The sequence below is a fragment of the Temnothorax longispinosus genome, chromosome 3 (assembly GCF_030848805.1).
Source record: "Temnothorax longispinosus isolate EJ_2023e chromosome 3, Tlon_JGU_v1, whole genome shotgun sequence".
In the NCBI taxonomy this organism is placed as follows: domain Eukaryota; kingdom Metazoa; phylum Arthropoda; class Insecta; order Hymenoptera; family Formicidae; genus Temnothorax; species Temnothorax longispinosus.
Genome location: NC_092360.1, coordinates 10497011 through 10518457, shown reverse-complemented (window position 1 = coordinate 10518457; position 21447 = coordinate 10497011). Strand labels below are relative to the sequence as shown.

Genomic DNA, 21447 nt, shown 5'->3' with positions numbered 1-21447 from the left:
CAAAATTTAAAGATTCGAAATCATTGAATAATTTCAAAGATCTGTATAAACAAAGTAGAAAGGTAGCTCCTTTTGTTCGACCAATTCTTCTGCAAATTGAAATGTCAAACAATTGATGTCGAATACAAATGTTTCTATTCGCTTGCGATTTATTTTATTTCATTTTTTCGGTAAACGTTATCAATTAGGCAGCACTTATTCGATTAGAAGGGAAATAGCTGGTAATTTCCTAATTTACAATCTGCTTTTCTTCCTGGCAGAGACAGAGAGAGGCAGAATTTATTCAAGCTCGGGACTTCCGCAAATACCAGAGCGAATCAACCAAGGCACCGGTTCTTCCGAGTATCGACGACGAGGAGGATGAAGATGATCGATACAGCCTTAATACGGAAGGAAGCTAAGCGATTGGTCCCGGGCGCACTCCGACGACGATGATACTTTTATAAAAGTACAAAAGACGTCCGTCCACGAGTGGTCGAGGACGTGGATTCTCCCATATTTCCCAGGAACTATCCCGTGATCATCGCCCGTTTCCAGGTCCTGGCTACGCTTCGCTCTTCCAATTTTCAGCGACCGAGTTCTGTCGCTAGATATCGTCTCCGGCGATTCCTGCTGTCCCCGTTCCTTCTTCCGTTAGACTCTTCGTGGTCCATCGAGCTATGTGATGTTGACGTTCTTCCTCTCTCTCTTGCTCTCTCTTTCTCGTGATAGTGCTGCACTGGAAATGCGATCCCGTCCCATCGGGACACGTACTTCCGATCGCGCGGTTGTCTCACCTCTCACGCATGAGTGAATTTCGCTCAGCGTTCATCCCCGATTGACGGGAAAGCGGGACAGATGCGGGGATGGAAGAGCGCTCGATATAGCGGGCAACTTACCTTCTTCTTCGTATCTTCTTCACCCTCTATGCGATTACATGAAATTTGTGAATAAAAAGGTAGATTTTCGGCCCCGCATATAGTTCACCCTTCAGAATTCCGAAAAAAGATACGCTTGACAATCATGGCGACGGCGAGAAATCAGACTTGGACAAGTGGATTCTGCTTTCGCGACTGAAGGATTTAGCTAAAACGGAACCCTCACGCGGAGTGGCCTGCTTGGATTCAAGCAGCGGCTCGTTATCAATTCCTGTCGAGTCCGAGTCTGAATGGATTCACTCCTGTCAAACTGTCGATGTACGCGGAAGCTTCAAACGGCCGGCACTTCAGCAATAACCCTGCCTTGATGATGAAAGGGCGATATTAATTCCGTCGTTTGTTCACGATCTTACTTTACGATTACCTCGCAGCTCGATCCGTGCGAACCTCAAAATGGGCATTTTCTTTCAAAAGACGTTTCCGTCGAATCTTATCTCTACCTCTGTAGCTTATTCAGAATCCTCGAACAGAATCGATTAGTGTCCGGAACATTCGTACTGTCGTGCTTTACCAAATAATGATGTTTGCCACTGAATATCACATCGAGATCGATTCTTCTCTACAAAGAAATCCTTTGGACTAGAATCCGCGAGCACCTCCTCTACCTGGGAAAGCGAGTCCTTCACTTTGTACATACGTATAAGCGGATGAGGCGTTATTCCGATGCAGTCCGGGTTGATATCCGGTGATATCGCGGTTTTCCGGATACTGTGAAAAGGAGTTTGGAGAGATTTGCGGGTAAAAACCATTGGTGAAGAAGGCTCGATAAGTGACCGGTTTCTTTTTCTTCGGGTCGTCGATTCGGCCTCGATACTCTCTTTCTTTGGAAGGCTCTCCGCAGCCTTAGATTTCCGGCCGATACTTCTCCATCCTACCCTGGAAAAGTCATGGCAGGAACCTTCGAGCGTTACCGATGCGAGAGAAGCGCGGTCGATTTCGCCCGCGAACTCGATGCTCGCTCGAGGAGAATTTTTCAATGAGCTCCACTTTCGCAACGACGGCTCTCTGAATAGCAGACTAATCGATCCTTCCGCGCATTGATTGATAATCCACAATACCGTATTTTTCGCTTACAGTCGCGAAACTGCTGGTCGCCACCGGTAGAAAAGTTTCATCAATTATGTAATATTAATGATTGCTCAAAATGATTCCTTGTTCGCGCTTGTTTGGAAAGTATTCGATTCGCAGATATTAATTTCTTCGTACTTTTAAATTTATAAACGAACGTGAAGTAAAAACATTAATAATGAAATAATTCATCAATAACACAGAAGCAACAAATAATATATCTTCAGCTGAATAAAATTCGTGACCTCCATCGATCACCTCAATAACCTACTCCATTGCACACCGATGGTGTAACAGCAGTAGAATAAAACGGTTCTGGAGCGGGCGATCGTAAATACAGATCGCGTCCAATAAAACAGAGACGCCAGCTAAGCTTCAGAGATCGACTTCGTCGCGAAAGAGAGAATGAGAAATAGAGGAAAGTGAGGCTGAGAGAAAGCTCCCCGCGAGAGGGTTATAAATTGCGACTGGAAACGTGGTACAAAAGGGACGACAACGACGACGACAACGACGAGGTTGTGCGCCGAGCCGAGTGTTCGAAAGGGTGAAAACACACTTGTGCGCGCTCTTCGCTCGGCACTGACGCTGCTGGCAACTACTGCTCCTTCGTTAGGTCAAAATATGAGAGTGAGCGAACAAGGGAGAAATAGGATGAAAGGCTTTCCGTCTTGCAAGACGGCGCACGCATAACTAAAAGCTTGTTCATTCTGTTTCATACCCCGCCGTTCGTCCGCGACGCGTTGATCCATTTCACCGCGTTATATCGCCACCGGGCGAGGATGGAAGCGAAAACACGGTAAATCGAGGCACCTAGGGCCGCTGACGCCGCACGCTCGCCGATTTTACATGGGGGATTTACTGGATCGGCGTTACCCGCGTTACCACCCACGGCGAGCTGAATAGCTCAATAACTGTCGGGTTTTCCCTTTAGTGTCGGCGCTCGCGGTGATTAAAAACGACGCTTGCCATGGCTCCGCAAGCGAAGTGTATTGCGATGAGCCGTATATTGAAGTGCCTCCATGCTATCATCAAATAAAGCACGTCAAAGCAAACGCACAACGGTACGTACATTTTACACGATACCAATCATTTAATATATTTTAATCTTCGTGCGATATTTGTGTGTGTACACGCACTGGTTTTTTTTATACACGTTTCTTCTTGTTTTTGTTTAAATTTGTTATTTATTTACTTCTATATTTTTCTATTCGTCTTTTCAGCCGTCCGCAAACCTTGTATGTTTTACGCGAGAATAAGGCGCGCGGCATCGTCGAGTACTCAAACGCGCCGAATAAGCGACAAATTTTGTGGACGAACAAATTTCCATCGCCAGGAACTCATTTGGCCGGTTATCCTCCCGCGCGCGCCCGATATATCGATTTAACGGCGAGCCGATAAACCGCGGACGAATGCGATTATGTCGGAAATAATGCAACAGACGGCTCGATGACCGCGCGTTCTCGATGCACGACCGCTAGCCCGGTGCAATAACGCACTCACGAGGGTTCGTGTCGAAAATGGGTGGAGAAAAAAAGGCCGGTCGATTGAACGAGAGAGGCTCGATACATCGCGCTCGCGCGATGATTACGCAGGCCGATCGTATTTCTTCGCGGCAAAACGTCCGAGCGTAATTTCGCAGGCGTGTAAATCATTGGAATTGAAATTGATGAATCATTAGCCCCGTCCCACGCTTTCGAGCGGCGCCGTGGCCGCCGAGCGTTTAATCGACGCGGTCGTAAAAATTAATTTTACACTGCATCGCGAATTATTGTTTACGGATCGCCAACGGTAACCAACGGCGGCGGAAATTAATATTTGTTTCTATATTCGCTTTGTATACGCAGATATTATATAGTTATTAGTTATCATAATCGGATCAGAGAGATCGGATATAATTTAGTATTATGTAACAATAAATAAGACCGCATATGGAGATACATTATTATCGCGTAATCAATAATCGCGATCGATGTTTGTTAATTGATGTAGTATTACTACAATTCTGGTATTATTAATATTTAACGAAACAACTACGTCAGTTTTCATTGCATAAATTCATTTCTATCTTGACTGGACGCCGCGCTGGACAAAAATTACTCTTTTACTCTTGGCTTGTTTTGAGACCTGGATTATTATGCCCGCAAAGTTCAAACTGTGGTAAAACCAAAAGCGGGATAACCTGATGAAGGTAAAGAGAAGGATGGAATATATTTTAAAAGTTTTACAAGGAGACCCTTTTTAGATGGAGACAACTTTACTCTCTTTCTTCATGAGCTTCGACAATTTCCCTAGCTTTTTTGCATACTTGATAAGTTAATCCGAAAATCTTAAGAACACACTAAAGTAATGCCAAATCTCAATATTTATTATTTAAAATACGGAATAGATATAAATAAAATATATCAACTTTTGTATAATTATTTAAATTAAAGTGCTGTATTTCCATTATAAAATTAATTTATAAATAAATTAATTTATAACTAAAAGTAATTTTATATGTTTTTTAGTATATAAATTACCGTAAAGCTATTTCCGATTTAATTACTTTGAATAAAATAATAAAATATTTTATGTTTATATATATTGCCATAACTGAAATAAAAAGCGCCAGTATAAAATACGATTATTATTTTAATTTCAATGGATAAATATTTACTTTTAGAGAAATAGTAACAACCTCTTTTTATGTCTTGTGTTCAATTGATCGAAATATCGATTTCAACAAAACCGCTTAAGCTACCAAAATAAACACATATTGTTATACAATTTTTCATCTTACAGAGAACTTAATTCGTAAATGCAATGGACAAAAAAAATAATGAATAGGAATTAACAGGATAGGTATCACATTTAATGCAAATTCTTTAGCAACATGTGTGAATGTAACGTGTTTCGATGTTTGTAACGAAAAACGAACTGCTGTTTTCGGGTAGTGAAAAAGGCTCATGATGACACGCGTTGCTGGGCCCGCTAATAGCGACTACGCATTTTGGAAGTTTTGTTTAACCCATGCAACGGCTGGGCTAGCAACGAGCAGTCCGAAATGAATGCATCAAAACCACGCCACGTATTGAAAAACGTTACGCACAATTCAGGCAATGTGTTAAATAATTTTATCTCTTTTTCACCTTCGTATTTCAATCGCGACACCAGGCACGTGTAAATAACATCATTTAAACACCAGTGTAATTGCTCGCTGCTTTTACAGTCGATGGTCGCAATGTAGATTTTATGCACAACGCATACAAAGTATTCTAAAATGTTTATATATTTTAATAGAGGTGTTTTATAATAAACAGCTCTACGTGGTCTAGATTATACAAGGTAAAATAAATAAAACGTTTATTAAAATACGTATATGTCTGTTCAAGACAATGGTGCATATGGAGACTGTAAAAAATATCTATAAATATACAATCGCAAAGAAATTATTGTTAAAATATATATCATTTAATTTTAAACCTGTAATTTCATCAATCGGGTATAAAAAAGCAAGTTTATTTATCCTTTCATTACTTTCATCTTTAGGAAGTTTAAAGAAATATCAAATGACTAAAGTTAATGAAACTGATAAACTAATATAAACTGGTTACAAAATACGATGATACTTTAAGCCTTTCTTGGAAATTTTCTCTTTTCACATAAAACAATAATAAATACAACGTGTAAAAGACAATGTATAGCAAAGATATTTATTAATTTTCAGTGATTAACCTTTTACCAATTTTTATTTGCAATTACACGTAAATCCGACAATGTAATTGCACTTATAAGTAATTCGTCGTGAATGTTTGCGATCCCAATGTTATTAGAGTAAGTGATTCCAATCTTATTGAGAGACACAAATCAATTCTAAAATATCGCAAGAACGCAATCCGATATCGTTTTGAAATAATCACAAATGCAAAATTATTTTCATATGTAACGTAGAGATATTTTTTTCTTAATTACTTTTACATTATACCAATATTTTTACGTACGCGTCGAATTGTAAAATGTCGAGACGTTAGATCCGTTTTTTCTTTAACTGTTCGCCGAGCCCGATTAAACTCGTCTCTCGACGCCGTTTTACAATCTCCTTGCAATCCTTAAGCGTTCCGTAATCGTAAAAAAGAAATTTATCGGATAGGAACGGGCGTCTCTGTCGTTTCCAATTTCCTTTGTGGGTTGTGGCTAGGGGCACGGTGCCACATGGAGCGCGCCGTATAGATCTAACGAGCAACTGTAAGGGCGAAGTGAACTCGATGCAAACTTGATGGCAGGGCAGGTTGTTCCAAGCGTGCTCGAAAACGTGGGTATGGGGGTAGCATACGGGTAGTATAATGCAGATTCCGGCACGCGATTACAGCGGTTTGTGCAAGCAGTACAAACAAATCCACGAAACTTGCGCGTGCCCTTTGACGGTCATTCGCACGTTAATAATTTTTCAACAGAACAACCGCGAGCGAACATAGCAAATGAAAGGCGGGACAAAGGATTCTACAAGGATTTTCGCGAAGGAACGTATCGTCGATTCTGAAAGGATTTTGCAATTTGATAGAAAGAGAGAGAAGGCAGCGTTACCTTTTTTACGTCGATCGATCATATCGTGACAGGGCTTTGAGTATCCATAAACGCAATCGAATATATCCATTCTATAGTTTTAAACGAAAAGTGCAGTTTACTATTTTCGTGATTGCACTGGTCGACAATTTTGATGTAAAAATTTGTACCTTGCTTTATTTTTGAATTTTTCCATTTACACGTAAATAGATCAAACCATGAAAAACATTACTTAGCTTTAGTTCAAGAAATACAGATTATACATAATAATAAAAAATTGCATATTTAAGATATTAACGATAACATAATTATTTTCTGGGAGTTCTTTTGTATCTACTTTTTCCTCAGATTTATTAACTAAAAAATAATTTATTTTCTCAACAGATCTTACCAGTCAAAGTTGTTTAAAACCTAATTTGAGTGCTTTTGGTTGGTTCGCCTCTTGTAGACTATTTCTGAATCCCTACAGTCGAATAGTAATCTGCTAACGTGATACGACTCTTTCCCTGTTATATCTTTTCAATTACCGAAATATCTTGGTAAAAATCACTTATATCTTATTTCTCATATTAAATTCATATTATTGATACTTACAATTAGTGTATCATTAAAAGTTGAGATTCAATTTTTATTGACATATTCGTTACCGTTACAGTATCAAAAAGTTTATAAGAATTGACGGTTTTGGTGCAGGAGACATTTTCATTGTTGATCAGGGTTATTTAAGATTATAATTCAGATAATCAAATCTATTATGAGCGAATAAACGGAACCAGCATATTTGCTTCATCTTAAAAATTGACAAGTTTGTGCCGTTTCACATTTTTCCGGAATATATTTTCTAGCATGTTAACATCGAGAATACTTCAAATGCTTCTGCTTTCGCGTAGAGAGGTGTATTAAAAGAGTAAAGTAAGTAACACATTATTTATAAATGAGTTTGTAGTAATTTTCGGCCAAGTAGCTTCATTCCCGAGGTTTTACGTAAGCAAAGGGAAAGACGAGGAAAGGCGAATAAGAAGCGAGCCGCCTTCATTCGGATTAAAATGAGCGGAAAGAGTGTGCTTTTCAGCGCGACACAGGTGCGTTCGCATCGTTGCATCGCGAGTATACTTTTATATTTTTTCCGTTGTCTTGGTCACTGCTCTTTAATACTTCGTACTTAAGTCCTTGGTTTATTGCGGACAAGAACTTATTTTTCCTACCGCGAAAAGAAGACGGTCTTAGATAAACTCTCCGCTTATGAACAATGCACATTTGTTTCACAAAGAATAGCTATTAATAATTATATTATCAGTACTTCACCCAGCGTTTTAAAGCGAAGATCAGAAAAAAAATATTAATGTGTCAAACGTCCACACTATTTAAAATCGTCTATGTATTTATACTATCGTATCTAAAATTTACAATTATTTTGCTTTTACCCATAAACTCCTACATAATGTGTATATATATATTTTTTTTTTCTCAAACCTCTTGAATATTTTACAAACTCTGCATTTCGTATAAATGTCTCAGTTTCGCGAAATTTACATGTGTGTCGCTTTAATCTACATATCTCAATCTCTGTGATCGATATATTTGCTCCTCAAAAGACAGCGCAGTCATCTCGGATATAAAATATTATTGTACATCACGGTCGTAACGTTCACAGATAAATCGCAAAAGCGCAGGAACGTCAGGAGGGTTCACTCTTCTTTTCCAGCTTCGGTGAAAAATTGGTTTATCTCGTCACCCCAATGTCCGAATTAAATTTCGGTTGCTGAAAGCGGAAACTATTTCACATTTGCACGGAATTCGTTTTTCCGACAATCCGCCATTCGTGCCGCTGTCAACGTTCAGAAAGTTTTTCAGAAATAAACTTTGCTTCCTCTCCCACTTCCGCCCCTTTTTCACTACCGGCCATCTCTCTCGTTTATGTTGGAAGAGGGTGTTCGGAGGGATACTAAATTTTCGTTAGAATTTTTTATTTCACCAACTTTGGCATTAAGCTGCATCATTACGTATCCATGTCGGTGGAATTGTTCATAAATACTGTTAGCCATATTTTTGACGGACACGGAAATACCGTGATAATCGTTATAATCGCGATAAATCTCTCGTACGCAAAACTGCGTGAAGAGATTTGGCCGAGCGAAGCAACATTGTTTCCAAGTTGTTTTATATAATACAGCGTGAAAAATTCTATTAAATTGTAATATTTTGATATCCGCTTGTTTTTTGATGCAATGATAAATAATGAATAGAATAAATTTTGATATTCAATTATTTATACTTTCATCTATCAATTATAATATTTTATAAATTTGATAATATTTAATTTTATAAGATTTTATAATAGTTTATATAAATTCAACTTATGATATTTATTTAGAACTTTCTGAAAACTTTCGAAACGATAAAATATAATTTGTTACATAAAACATTTAATGATCTAATAAAACATTCTCAATGAAAAAAAAATCTTTTTATCATTCTACCAAGCTTCTCGTGCCGCTGAAAATGGAAAAGTTGTAGAAACGACTGCAGTCGCAATTACTCGACGACGACGAAAGTTCGCAACAAACAAGCTAATTGTCAAGATTCCTTGTACCGATGTGGCTGTCATGTAAGTGAGGGCGATTATTAACAAACTTTGTAATTCGAAACAAAATCCCGGCGCTGTCGAGTAGCCAATGAATGCACAAGTTCGCTGACGTAATACTAATTATTTATTATTAATTAGAAAGTTTGTGCAACGGCGTCTTGAATAGCGACCGTCCTATACATTAGTGTGCCCCGCTGTGAAATTAAATGAAACGTCCGCGCGGAAAGAAAATTCCCAACGATAATTCCATTGTAATCGTGAAGAGGATGAAGACTATTTTTTTTTTTGGAATTTACTGCGGATCCCTCAAAAGACGTAAGGAGAAAGAAAGAGAAAATTATATCACGTTATATCAGTGACAATTTTTTACATGATCATCACGTTGCTCGCGTCCAAGTGCTCCGATATCGATCATCTTTTCTTTCCTTGTTTCATGCAAATGCTCGACACACTTTTGCATGATCATTCGCAAAGTAACAAGATTCACACGAGACGATGTTTATTTTCTATATAATTCAATTGAAATGTTTAGAAAGGGAACAGCGTTATTTAGCTCCGGTTGCCATAGATATGCTTTCCTTGTCGAGAACGAAGAAAGGACGGAGAGCGATGCCAAGTTTGCTTGCCAGAACCAGACTCCGGTAACGAAATTTGCGCGGATCTCTCGCGAGGTTCTTGCTTCGTTACGCGTTCGTTGCTCGCTCGCGCAGTAGATACCAGCTTTGTAACTGGCAACAAACTTATTCACGCGAACACGTTACATCCGACCGCGCGAGTTACGACGATTATCACATCGCTCGCACACACACGCACACACCACGCCGCGTTATCAACAAAACGTACTTTAATATAAAATCCCGCGAACATAACGGAAACGATTGCTATATGTTTCCATACGGTCGCGCTGTACAGCCGATGATAGAAATTGAAATTAGAGAAGTGTATTTCAGGAATCCGGGGGGGAGAGGGAGAAAGGTTCGCGTCAAAACGCGCGATATAGCCGAATATTTATCGAACCGCACGGAACAACGTGTGCATTTAAATGAAGTTAATTAAGTTCCGTCTGTGCGGGAAAACCGCGCTCCTGGATGTTGCATCCCGCGCGTCGGCAAAGACGCATTCAGACATCGTCGCCGCGATTATGTCTCTCCGGTCTCTCGTCGTAGTGCATGCACACGTGCAAATTTCTGATCCGTGTGCACCCGCGGGACAGGGACTGGGCAGCGCCCGCTATTGTGTCGTGATCCCGGGACGGCGCGTCCATCTCTGCATTGAATTAGGGCGTAGCATCTCACCGGAAATTGCGTCCACCCGGACTGATCTGATCCCCGGCGAGGAACACAGTGTCACGAATGATCGATAAAATGCGCTCCTCAAAATCAGACGAGCATAATACGCGCGACAAGCGTAGAATGTGTTCGAAAATCGATGATTGCGAACGTACATCGATCGCGACTACAATGGACTACAATGGACAGTTCACGAGTCTGAAATAATTTTAGTTTTACATTTGAACGCGCACATACGCACCGCATATTCGAGACAATTTTGATTGTATTATAATTCGAATATCTTGCTCTCGTGCAGTTCGTTGTTTCGTATTCGAAATCATTCGTATCACTCAGGGTTCCCGCAGCTATCTCGCCGATATACGCTAGGTATTATTTATTCAATACTTTTGCCATAAAAATTCAATTTATGCGCTACAAAATCAAGTATTTAATGCTAAAGGCAATTACAGCGTTGTTAACATGTTTAATTTCTCAGTTTTATATATTTTATATTTTTTGTACAAATTATTGTAAATTTTCTCTGCTGCTATGTGGACGCTGGTTGAATTAAGACCAATTATTTGAATTTTGTGATATAAAGTTTTGTAAAATAGAGAATATTTTGCAAAGAGAATAAAACTGCGAAAATATAAAACATAATATATTTCGTTCTTTAATAAATTCCAAAATAAATTACTCTAATCGAGTGCAATTTTAATTTAATACGTATTAAAAACGAAAAAAGATGAAAACATCGTGCACGATCGCATATTTTCGTCGAGAAAAATTGGCACGTCCTAAGTATTGATCCTAAATATTCGTCAAAATAATCCGTAGTCAGGAACACGTGACTTCTGGTGCAACATGTCTATGCAATATCCATCTATCTTGCTGCAAATAGTACCTTCAAGATGTAAAGCGAACGGTGCATTTATATGGCTTGACGGTGAAAGAATATTTCACGCGAGAATTTCCGCGTCGATTCACGGAGCGGAGCTTGTTCGTTTCTCCGGCACCGGTTTCGTTTCGCGCAGCTCCGCGCAATTTCCGCGAAATTAAGCAACTCACTGTCGTGAGGTCGATTACATTTTTCGCCGTGAAAAAAGTGTTGGCAAAAAGAACGAATGTCTGCAGTCGTGAGAGAGCGCGACTGCGAAGGATGTGCGCGATGGCACCCTGCCATCGCAAGAAGAAGTTTGGCCGCCTCATTGACGTCCGCTCTCCCCGAGGGCTTCCCGTCCTTAAAGTGCTCCCACTTGGCTTCGCACGCGCAGATTGGCGGTTGGAAAAACGTGAATCTACCACCCGACCTTACCTCGTTATAAAATTCCCCGATAGAATTCCCCGGGAGACTCACTAGATTTGATCTCTTTCGTCGCTTCTCATCGCGATTCCCGTTTTGTCTTTTCCCCTCGCGTTTTGACAGATTCAAGATCCAACAGAGAGTCCCCGACTCTTTCGCATTGGCCTTCAATCCCTTCGGAATAGAGGGTTCCTCGCAAAAGAGATTCCATGAATTTCGAGCAAATGATAATAGAGTTAGAGTTCTATATTCGATTTATGTGATCTCTAGGTAATATTTTATCCGCAGCGGATGCCACGAGAAATCTTTATTAGCTATTGGTAAATAATAAACAATTAAGTGCCGTTCATTGTGTTTTTCGAAGAACCATCCCTCAAAATATATGACAATTTTATAATATCCCATTGTAAAATGAAAATATAAGAGAATCTCTGATTAGCGAATATTAATATCGCTGATAGAAGCAACTAAACGATTTAATTAACCGTGCACTGATAATTAATGCGCTATATATTCTCATTAAATCACTTCGCACCAACAATCTCTTCTATTTCGTATATCATAAATGTAAATGCCGAATCAATTTCAATTAAAATTTTCCCCGGCTTCGGATAAATTTATCACAGCCCATTATTCGATATCAGTAGAATCATTATCGCGATTAACATCACGGTACTGATCACGACAATCCGTTCATTTGGCCCGTACATTCAACAGGAATATATCTTTAGTATGATGAAACTATTAAAACAAAATGCGAAGAACACAGTTCGCAGATCTCTCAAAATGCACGTAATACTTGATATTTCAAATTGAATTACTATTAATTTTATACTATTAATTATGATAAGCAACATATATCGTTAATATTAATACGCGTACATAATGTGCAGTATAATATGTGCATAATACATATTAAATGCAATAATATAATAATAAGTAGGCAGGCACGTGCTCGTCAATCCATGAAATAAAAAAGCATCTGCGTTTGCGAGTGCATTATCTCCCCGGAGTATACTTTCCTTTTTTACAGGATCGATCTGGCGGAAGACAGTCGACCATCAACATCGTTCCCTACATTTTTACGGTTTATTTTCCGTTCTTTCTCTCTGCTAGGTTCCGCATAAATTGATGATTACACTGCACGACCGGGAAAAGAAGCGAGTCTCTAATGGAGTCGTGTTCTTTGTGCAATTTGCATTTGATATTTCTCCGGAAAAATTGATTTCGAGTGTAATAGCCTATCCCTGGCAAATGGAGTCAAAACTGGCACTACGGAAAAGACGATAAGAAAGGAGGAGATTCTTTTTAAGATTCTTTGACATAAAATTTACTATAAGAATATATTAACAATTACTTTTTCTTTTATTCGATTCCAACTTCAAATAATAATAAACAATATTCTTCAATAATCCAAATATACAATCAATAAAGAAAAATTATATGCAATTCCAGGTATGTTATTATTTACCTTTTTCTTTTATTTGCTTGTGTAAAAATGCGAACGAAAAGATCTGTAGAAAGTTTTTTCAATACTAGTGGGACAGTCAGTCTGAACTCGGCTTGTGACAGAAATTAACCCGATGTGAGCGGACAGTGGACAGTAACCGATAACTATTTCCGGTGTCTTTGAAAGATGTACTTCTCGTTAGCCATGTGAGTTTCTTTGCCAGACAGTTCGTTAAGCGGTTCCTGCCTTGATACTCGTCCAACAGCTCTAAATTTTTGGCGAGCTCGTAAACGAGGCAGTTGCACGCTGCCACAGTCCATGGCATTCAAGTGGATCGTGACGAGAATTCTTCAAAATAATCCGGGGAATGAGGATTTTTAATGAGTTGAACATAACAATGTCTTTTTATTACATTGGCCGCGTTCAGGCAACACAACTGTTGAGTGAGCGCTCATTATGATTGGTTCTTACACTTAGATCCGGAGAAGAACCAAAGGTAAGAACCAATCATATTAAAGAATCACTGACCGCTCACTCAACAGTTGTCTTTCCTGAATGCGGCCATTATATTTTATTACATTATACGATGTGCGTGATGTTATCCTACCATATATGAATATTTGCGCACAGCGAACTCCAAATACTTGTTTTTCTTTCAACAATAACTATGAATAAACATAATGCTGACAATGATAGTAATACAATAAACGATTCATATCGAGTCATTTTAGCGAATTAGATACGCATTTGTTTCAATAGATGGCAGTCGATTGATTAGTCCGATAATACGATGAAACGTCCGTGTTAGTAATTACTGCCCGATCAAATCGCGGAAATGTTTAATAACGCACGGCTGTCACGACGGTCCGTATTTAAACAATCATCGTGACACCCTCAATCCCACATCGCTCTCAATGCCGCGTAAAGCGTTCATCAATTAATCCCGCGCGCGTGTCTCGCGTCAATTTTTTATTCGACCACTTTACCGAAGAGCGGGCACATATAGGTATCGTCGAATATCATTGGGAAACAATTTGCGCGTGACGCATTCCGCGTGTAACTTTCGGCACAGTTGCCCCCCGTGTGGAGTTGCCAAGCGGAGTTAAAAAGTAGCCGGCGCGGTGCGCTGCAAACTTCCGCGCCCGGGCTTCATTAAATTGATAATGGATCGCATTCCGCGCGCGAGCGGAACACAATAGACGTCCGGACATTAAACGACGCGGCATTAAAACTTGCCGGGCGACATCATGGCTGCCTCGCCGTACACCGTACTTCCGCCGTCCTACGTTTCGCCTGCGCGGCAGAGGGTTAACGCAATGCGTGTTCGTTACGGCGCGCATTAACACCGTTCCGGGCAGAACATTATGCGGCAAAATATCATGCCGGGCGTTTTATGATATCTCCCGTCGAGTTACCCCCAATTCTCCAATTAGTTGCATTGCAACATTGTCGTAACGCTTGAGCATTAAACCGCCCGGGATATTTCGACGCAACTAAATCTGTCGTGAACGCAACGTTTGTTTCGCATTCCTACAAATTTATCGTCTGTATTTAACTGCAGCAATAATTACAGTATATGGCAGTCCCATTGATTTACAATTATATAATAATGCAAAAGTCGACCGATCGTATGATTCTATAAAACATATACGATAATGGCGACAAATTTAAAAATAAGTGCATTGCTCGTGATTTATTGTCAGCCGATTAAGCGCGATGCGAAACTCGGAAGGCGTCGTTTTCATTAAACCGATAATAACCACGTATTCCGTACGAACAGAGCACAGTGCGCAGCAGCTGCATTAAAGTTCACCACGGAAACTAGCCGAAAGAAAGTTTCACCGTTGAGAAAGAAACCGAGTGGCTTACTGCTTCGTCGTGAGCCGCGTATACTGCGGAAGTTCAATATTTTATTGCCCCTTGGAAAAATTTTCGACTCTTCGTCCATATCGAAAATTCGATATCGAAATAACAAATAGAAGCGGATGATATCGAATGTTTTGTATTTATCGTGGCAATGTCAATAAAGTGTAATATAATAATCAACTCTCAGATATTTGGAATATTTGGCTTTGCAATTAATTTATTATAACAATAATGAATAAACTGAATTAGAAATATCGCACTGTATAATCACATTATACAAATAGCATTGTTTTTATTATGATAATTTTATTATTCTATTACGATAATAATATGACGTCACGGAGCACATTGAGAGTGCGCAATATGGTCAGAAAAACTTTAAAGGATACGGCGTGGCGGACGACGGGTTCCGGACGGCAGTAGTAAACAATCGATCGAGCCCGGCAAGCGAGCGATCGCGATATACCTATATGGACAAACCTCGTATAAACCATGGAAAAGAGGACGGCGCGGATATCGAGCTCATATAAAGTTTCATTTCCAGGAATTCAATAATCGCTTACATCGCAATAATTCGCGAGCCATTCGATTTTGTCTTATCATCGTTTCTCGCCGTCATTCATGGAGGATCCCGCGAATCGTGGAATCACGTCGAGCTCTCGCGATCATAAATGAGAACGTAATACCAGAAACAAATAACGATAATGCGCTCTTCAGCCAATGCCGAGATTGTGCTATCGAGAACGGATTCGAAAAGAGATGCGGTATGAAGGCAATACAGCAGGATTCTGAACGAAATACACGCCAACTAAACGATGAATAATTGTCATAAGCTTGCATTCATGTCAAGATAATTCTCTTATTGAAAAAATGGTATAAATTCCTTTTTTTATAATAATAAATAATATTAAAGCTCGTTAGTTTAATTTATTCTACGTTTTCTCTTAATTTATCCCATTTTACTTTTCGTTAATTTTAATGTTAATATTGGTGAAAGAACAATGATTCGACATAACGGCTTGCTACGTCCACATTATGCAGTTTGCATAATGCATGACAGGTGGTTAAGGGCCCGACGCGTGCAAGTGAATGGTGCACATTCCATGCGAGATAATTGCGAGGGGGGGAAGCGGGATAAAGGGAAGCGGCATGTTCTCATCTTACAGGGGTGTTACTTGTAACTCAGATCGGCTTCACGGAACGTAAATTGAGATCTATCTCGCCTGGGGAAGGCTAATTAACTAGGAATCAAATGTCGGCCCCATCTCTCCCGGCGATGACTAAAGCGGGCTTTGAAGCAGATCCCTGGCCGGATCGTAATCCCGAGAGAAAGGACAAAAGAGCGGGTTGTAAGGACACGTAGTCCGATCCCAGGCAATTGAAGCGAACCATCGTTGAACGATTATTAGCGCCAAGAACGGTTGAAACGAATATTTCGTTTACTAAGTACTTTCGCGTCTTAACGAAGTAATTGGGGGGGATTATATATGCAAGGCTCGATCATTCGCGCTCGGCCAATTCCTAAGGAAATAAAATTTCTTCGGAAACGGAACACCTGCTCGGGCATCCATCTTGCGCGACGGAAAACTTTGGGAGCGTTGAACGGCGTTATTACCGAGCCTTTCCGTATGGAATATTTAACGCAGCGCAATTATCTAGTAAATTATTTACTCGCAATTAAAAATCTAGATACTCGGAATATTAATTAGCTTTCATCGTTTAAATATACTTAGTATATGCGCTTCGTACATCTCTTTTAGTAGTATATGTATCGTAATGTATGTTTTATTTTTATGTTCGTACCAGTATTCTATTTTTATATACACTATAAATTGCTTGGAAAGAATTTAAGCGAAGGAGGAAGCTAATGCTCAATATTTCATTTACTTTTTTCTTCATATTTATGGGGTGTTATTATGTCTCACGATTATGATTTTTATGCCTAAGCGTTTAAGAGTGTGCTCGACCGTTAAGCTAGTAAAATTTCTTGGAAAAACATTTTTAACAGAAATATCCCCGGCGTTACATCGGAAGAATACCGTAAGATTGAGTACACAAAGCGGCAACTAAGATTTGCGAGCGCAAACAACTTGTCGCCGTGTATACGCGCGGCGGCAGCAGCGCATCCTTTAAATCAAGGAGACAATTGCTTTTGTCTCAAGCAATCTCGGAAAATGTATTCGGTTTGTGCCGATCGGGCAAGTACAGTTTTCAGTCGTGAGTTTCAGAAAAGATTTAAATAATATACAAACGGATAATTATCGCACAACAATGATAAATATACGCACGAGATTAAGTTCTTTTTTTTTTCGTGTAACTTGCAATTTTGCCAGGTTGGAGCACGTCATCTTCATGGCGCATCGATTCCGAATGAATGAAAAAGAGTGAAGCTCCCTCGAGGGTAGTTACACGAGAATATTCGCGCGGAACCGATAAAAGTTTTCACCAAGAGACCGGAGACAATCATCAGCTGTGGTTCGCCTGTTATTATCAGTAAATCGCACATTCATATGTTTCTCCCCTCTCATAGTGATGAAAGCTCTGAAATTACTTTCATCAGTGTGGCAGCGCAATTTATTCCACTAATTTAACACACAAAGTGGTGTTCAACAACATTTTGCGGCTGTAACGTAATATATCGAATCTTAATCGGTTTTAACGTTCCATAATGACGTTCGACTCATCAACAGTATCGGATAATTTTGCTTTTATTCACTATGAAATAGATGGAAAAATTGAGAATAAACAGCAGTTTTATAATAGAGAAAACATTTCAAAAAATCCACTATGTTTTATAAAATTTATCATTTATTTATTCTCTTATCGATCTTGTCGGTGTTGACAATCCTTTCTCAATTCGAGATATTTAGTTTTTTGAATTATATCATTATTATTGAACATATTATTATTGACGTATTTATATTAATTCTGATCATTAAGTATATCTAGCAGAATTACTACTTCGCACATAAGCGGCGTGCATCTTGTGCACCGGTATAGCCGAGAGGATATCTGCTTCATTTTGGGCAACTTGCCCCAATCACGTGATTTGAGCGGGTAATGGGGTAATAGATGCAATTTGGAAACTTCCTGCCTGACGAAATGAGATCTAGAACGGCGGAAGGTAAATGAGAAAGTCGTCGGCTAGTTAATCTTCCGTACGGCAGGCCAGCTCCGAGACGCCTCTCTAATCCTATAAAGACTTTAAAACCGTTAGCGACAACGCGACCGTATAACATCCGACTGCAGAGAGGTAAACTCAAGAAAATAAAAACAGGAGGGAGACGGCAGAAATAACCGTGTTTAATGAAAATAAACGTTTATTTCGTGGTAATTCTCTTTCTAATTGTATAATTTACCTTCTGCATTATTATTAATATATTATTAATTTAAAACACAGTATATATTTCTGTGAAACCGAGTATATAAGCCTTTCAAGAATTTCAATATTAATTGAGCCTTAAAAGAGAAGAGACACACGACGTGAACATTTTCATTATTTATCAAAGAGAACAAATTTCGTAATGTGATATTTTTTTAATCAAATCATTCGCCGATGAATCTCCTCTGTTTCGCTGCCTCTGTTTAAGCGAGTATCGATTTTGTTTTATCGGCCGCACGGGGAACGCCCAGCAAATAATTACTAAAGTGCGGAAAGAGAGGACCCTCGAGGGGGGGGGGGGAGATGGAAGATGGAAGGAGGATGGCTACGAACTCTCTTATCTCCGCGGAAAATTCAACATCCGGTCTCCCGACGGCTGACAAAGGTCGCGTCCATCGTCGCCAATTCCCGTTTTCTCTCGTTTACCGTCGCGCTCCACCAGGAACGAACGTATAAAGGCTACGTGGCGGTCGGTTAGAAATCTCGTGGCCGCTATAAAACGATAATTACGGCGATCTCTTTTTCCCGACGTGGAAAACGACGATGGCCGCGCCGGGTTAAGTGACGCTATCGCTGGCTGAGAGAACAGAGCGCGAAGTTGTGGAAAATCACTGTGGACAGGTGGAATAGTGTTTGCAGAGCGTCGATGAATGTTGGAACAATGCGAGTTAATAACGCGACTGTGACAGCGAGCTGTGACACACACGACAGTGTTGTTATTTCTATTTATCAACTCTGCATAAATCTCATTACAATATCTGTGAAATAACGTTTCTGTTTGCAGCGTCGGGTTTGTGGGTAAATACGATTTTATCCACATATCGAAAAAGCTTATTTATTTAATTTTGTAGTAAAGCACTTTTACAAATAACGTCATTTTAATTTACTCATAATAAATGTAGGCGACAACAAACGTAAATATTCAATATTTATTAAACACGGGCAAAACGCTCGCGATACTTTATTTTTACGTGATATTTGATTTTCTTGAAGCAACAAAAAAAGGGAAAAAACAGACAACGTTCGTATCGAATGTATTGGCAAACAAATCTTTTAAAAGGGAACACAGAATCGCGCTTTTCACGTGCGCGAGATGAAGAACATTTGTTCGAAAATCCGTGCCTACAACATTTTTCGACAGGTCGCCCGCGCCGGTAAAAACTGTTTCTCGCTACTTTAATTCGAGAGGTAAAAAAAATTGTCGATTTCCATCCAGCCGATCGGAGCCCCTCGCCTCGATCACGCGAGAAACTCCGCCCGTGGTGTTGCAACGAGCGAGACAACTTCGGTGCAGCCAGACCGGGACTTGTTTACAGTACAGCGTGATTTATTCGCACGGGCGCAGTCTGCGCGTGATATATATTTATCGTCAAAACAGTCGCCGACAATTTGGAATATGTATTCAGCCACGGCTGTTCGTCTCTCGCGCCGCGCGCCGGCTCGATCCTATTTAACGTCCGTCCGTCCATCTGTCGCATACGTCGCGCGAAGAATGTACGCTACGTTTTGCGTAATATGATTAATAATGCGAGTACGCCCCATTCCCTCCCCCTTTTGGCCCGCCCGCTCATTTGCCGTGACGCTGATTCATTGTTCTCGATAATGCCACTGTTCAAACTGGTTAAACAAATGCTGCTGCAAGAAACGATCGAATACGCGCGAATACGTCCCCTTGCCACCGCCCCGTTGGTTCTCCGTGAAAAACTGTTGAGATCCGATGAGACGATTCGATTGTCCGTTTGATCTATAGTACATCTCTAATCGGATAATGAAAAACTGATAATAGATCCGAGACGAATGCATTTTATCAGATAGATCAAAACCTCTCTTTCTCTTGCTTTTGCTTTTTTCTTCAACATCTTCCTTTCCCTTTTTTCTCGATCATGGATTAAAGTTCGTTATTTCTTCTTCCCTCGTGTATCCCCTTTCATTTCGCGGCCTTCCGTTGGCGGTGATTCGTTCTCGCGAGAGCAATCGCGTCGGGATTGTTCCTCCATCGAAATTCCGACCGTTCGCGAATTCGATTAACTTCTTAATCGTGGAGTTTCACTCGACGTTACCTATTTTCCAATCCCACGTCGCGCGTGATTGCGCCATTGTTGTGTTACGCACGCTGCAGCCTGCTGAGAAATATATCGCGCGGCCTCGTGCGAAATCGTTATCGCTACGCGAAGCGCGAAGCAAACTAATCAACTTCTCATTCGATTCTCTCGATTGTGTGATTTTTTGCTTAAAAACGAAACCACTAAAGTTTTCGAAATCGCGATAGCATATCGTTTTTGCGTGAAACGAGAGATACTTGATTAAATAATATCTAGATGAAATTGAAAACGATGAGCAGCATGAAAATGTTCATTAACAATTAACGATTTCTAACTGATCGAGATTCTCCAAATTTATTTTCAACGGTTAAATATTGTGCGCGCCATATCGATAAAATGTTTTATCTAGCGCGCATAAAATGCACAATACAAGTACAAAATCACAGTTTCCGCAAAGAGTTAAAACCAAGTATAAACACGTATAAAACTTCTTGCGTAAATTATAGTGTTCAGGAAAAATTTTACGGCGGATGTATCCTTCACTTTTTTTTACGACAATTGCTTTTCGAATCTGCGGCAAAGTTTAACGTATCACGTAGCATGAGGTTCGATAAGAAGCGGTGGGCGGAAGGGGTAGGGGAAAAGATAAAAGCGCAGCTGCAACGTGTAGCCGCAAATCTTTCGCGATGCTTTCGCCGGACCTTTTGACGGCTCGTAAATGAAAGGGGCGTGCTCGTAAAAATTTTTATGATCGTCACATAATGACGTCAGCTCAGGGGCGACTCCCCTTGGCGCGGCATTTGTACCCCGCCAATCCGACGATGAAGTTCCCGCAGAGCGGCTTACCAGACGTTACCGTCGTATCGCACGATTTATGACACAGATTATTTATTAAAGCGACGTAACATTTGCCGGACCCACGGTACGTCAACGTCGTCGAAGGTACTTTAGGCCGTAATCGGATAGCGATTCAAATAATGCAAGTTTATGATTTCTGCGTTTTAACGGGGAGATAATAA

At 40.0% G+C, this 21447-nt stretch overlaps 1 protein-coding gene and 1 long non-coding RNA gene across 4 annotated transcripts in view; one reads left to right on the top strand and one right to left on the bottom strand.

The window, feature by feature from the left end:
- The window catches only part of Dlg1 (discs large 1), a 496300-nt gene that overhangs the window by 256926 nt on the left and 217927 nt on the right, over positions 1 to 21447 (bottom strand). The gene's annotated exons all lie outside the window — the stretch shown is intronic.
- LOC139810201 (uncharacterized) overlaps positions 1 to 21447 on the top strand; it is a 304062-nt gene that overhangs the window by 128769 nt on the left and 153846 nt on the right. The gene's annotated exons all lie outside the window — the stretch shown is intronic.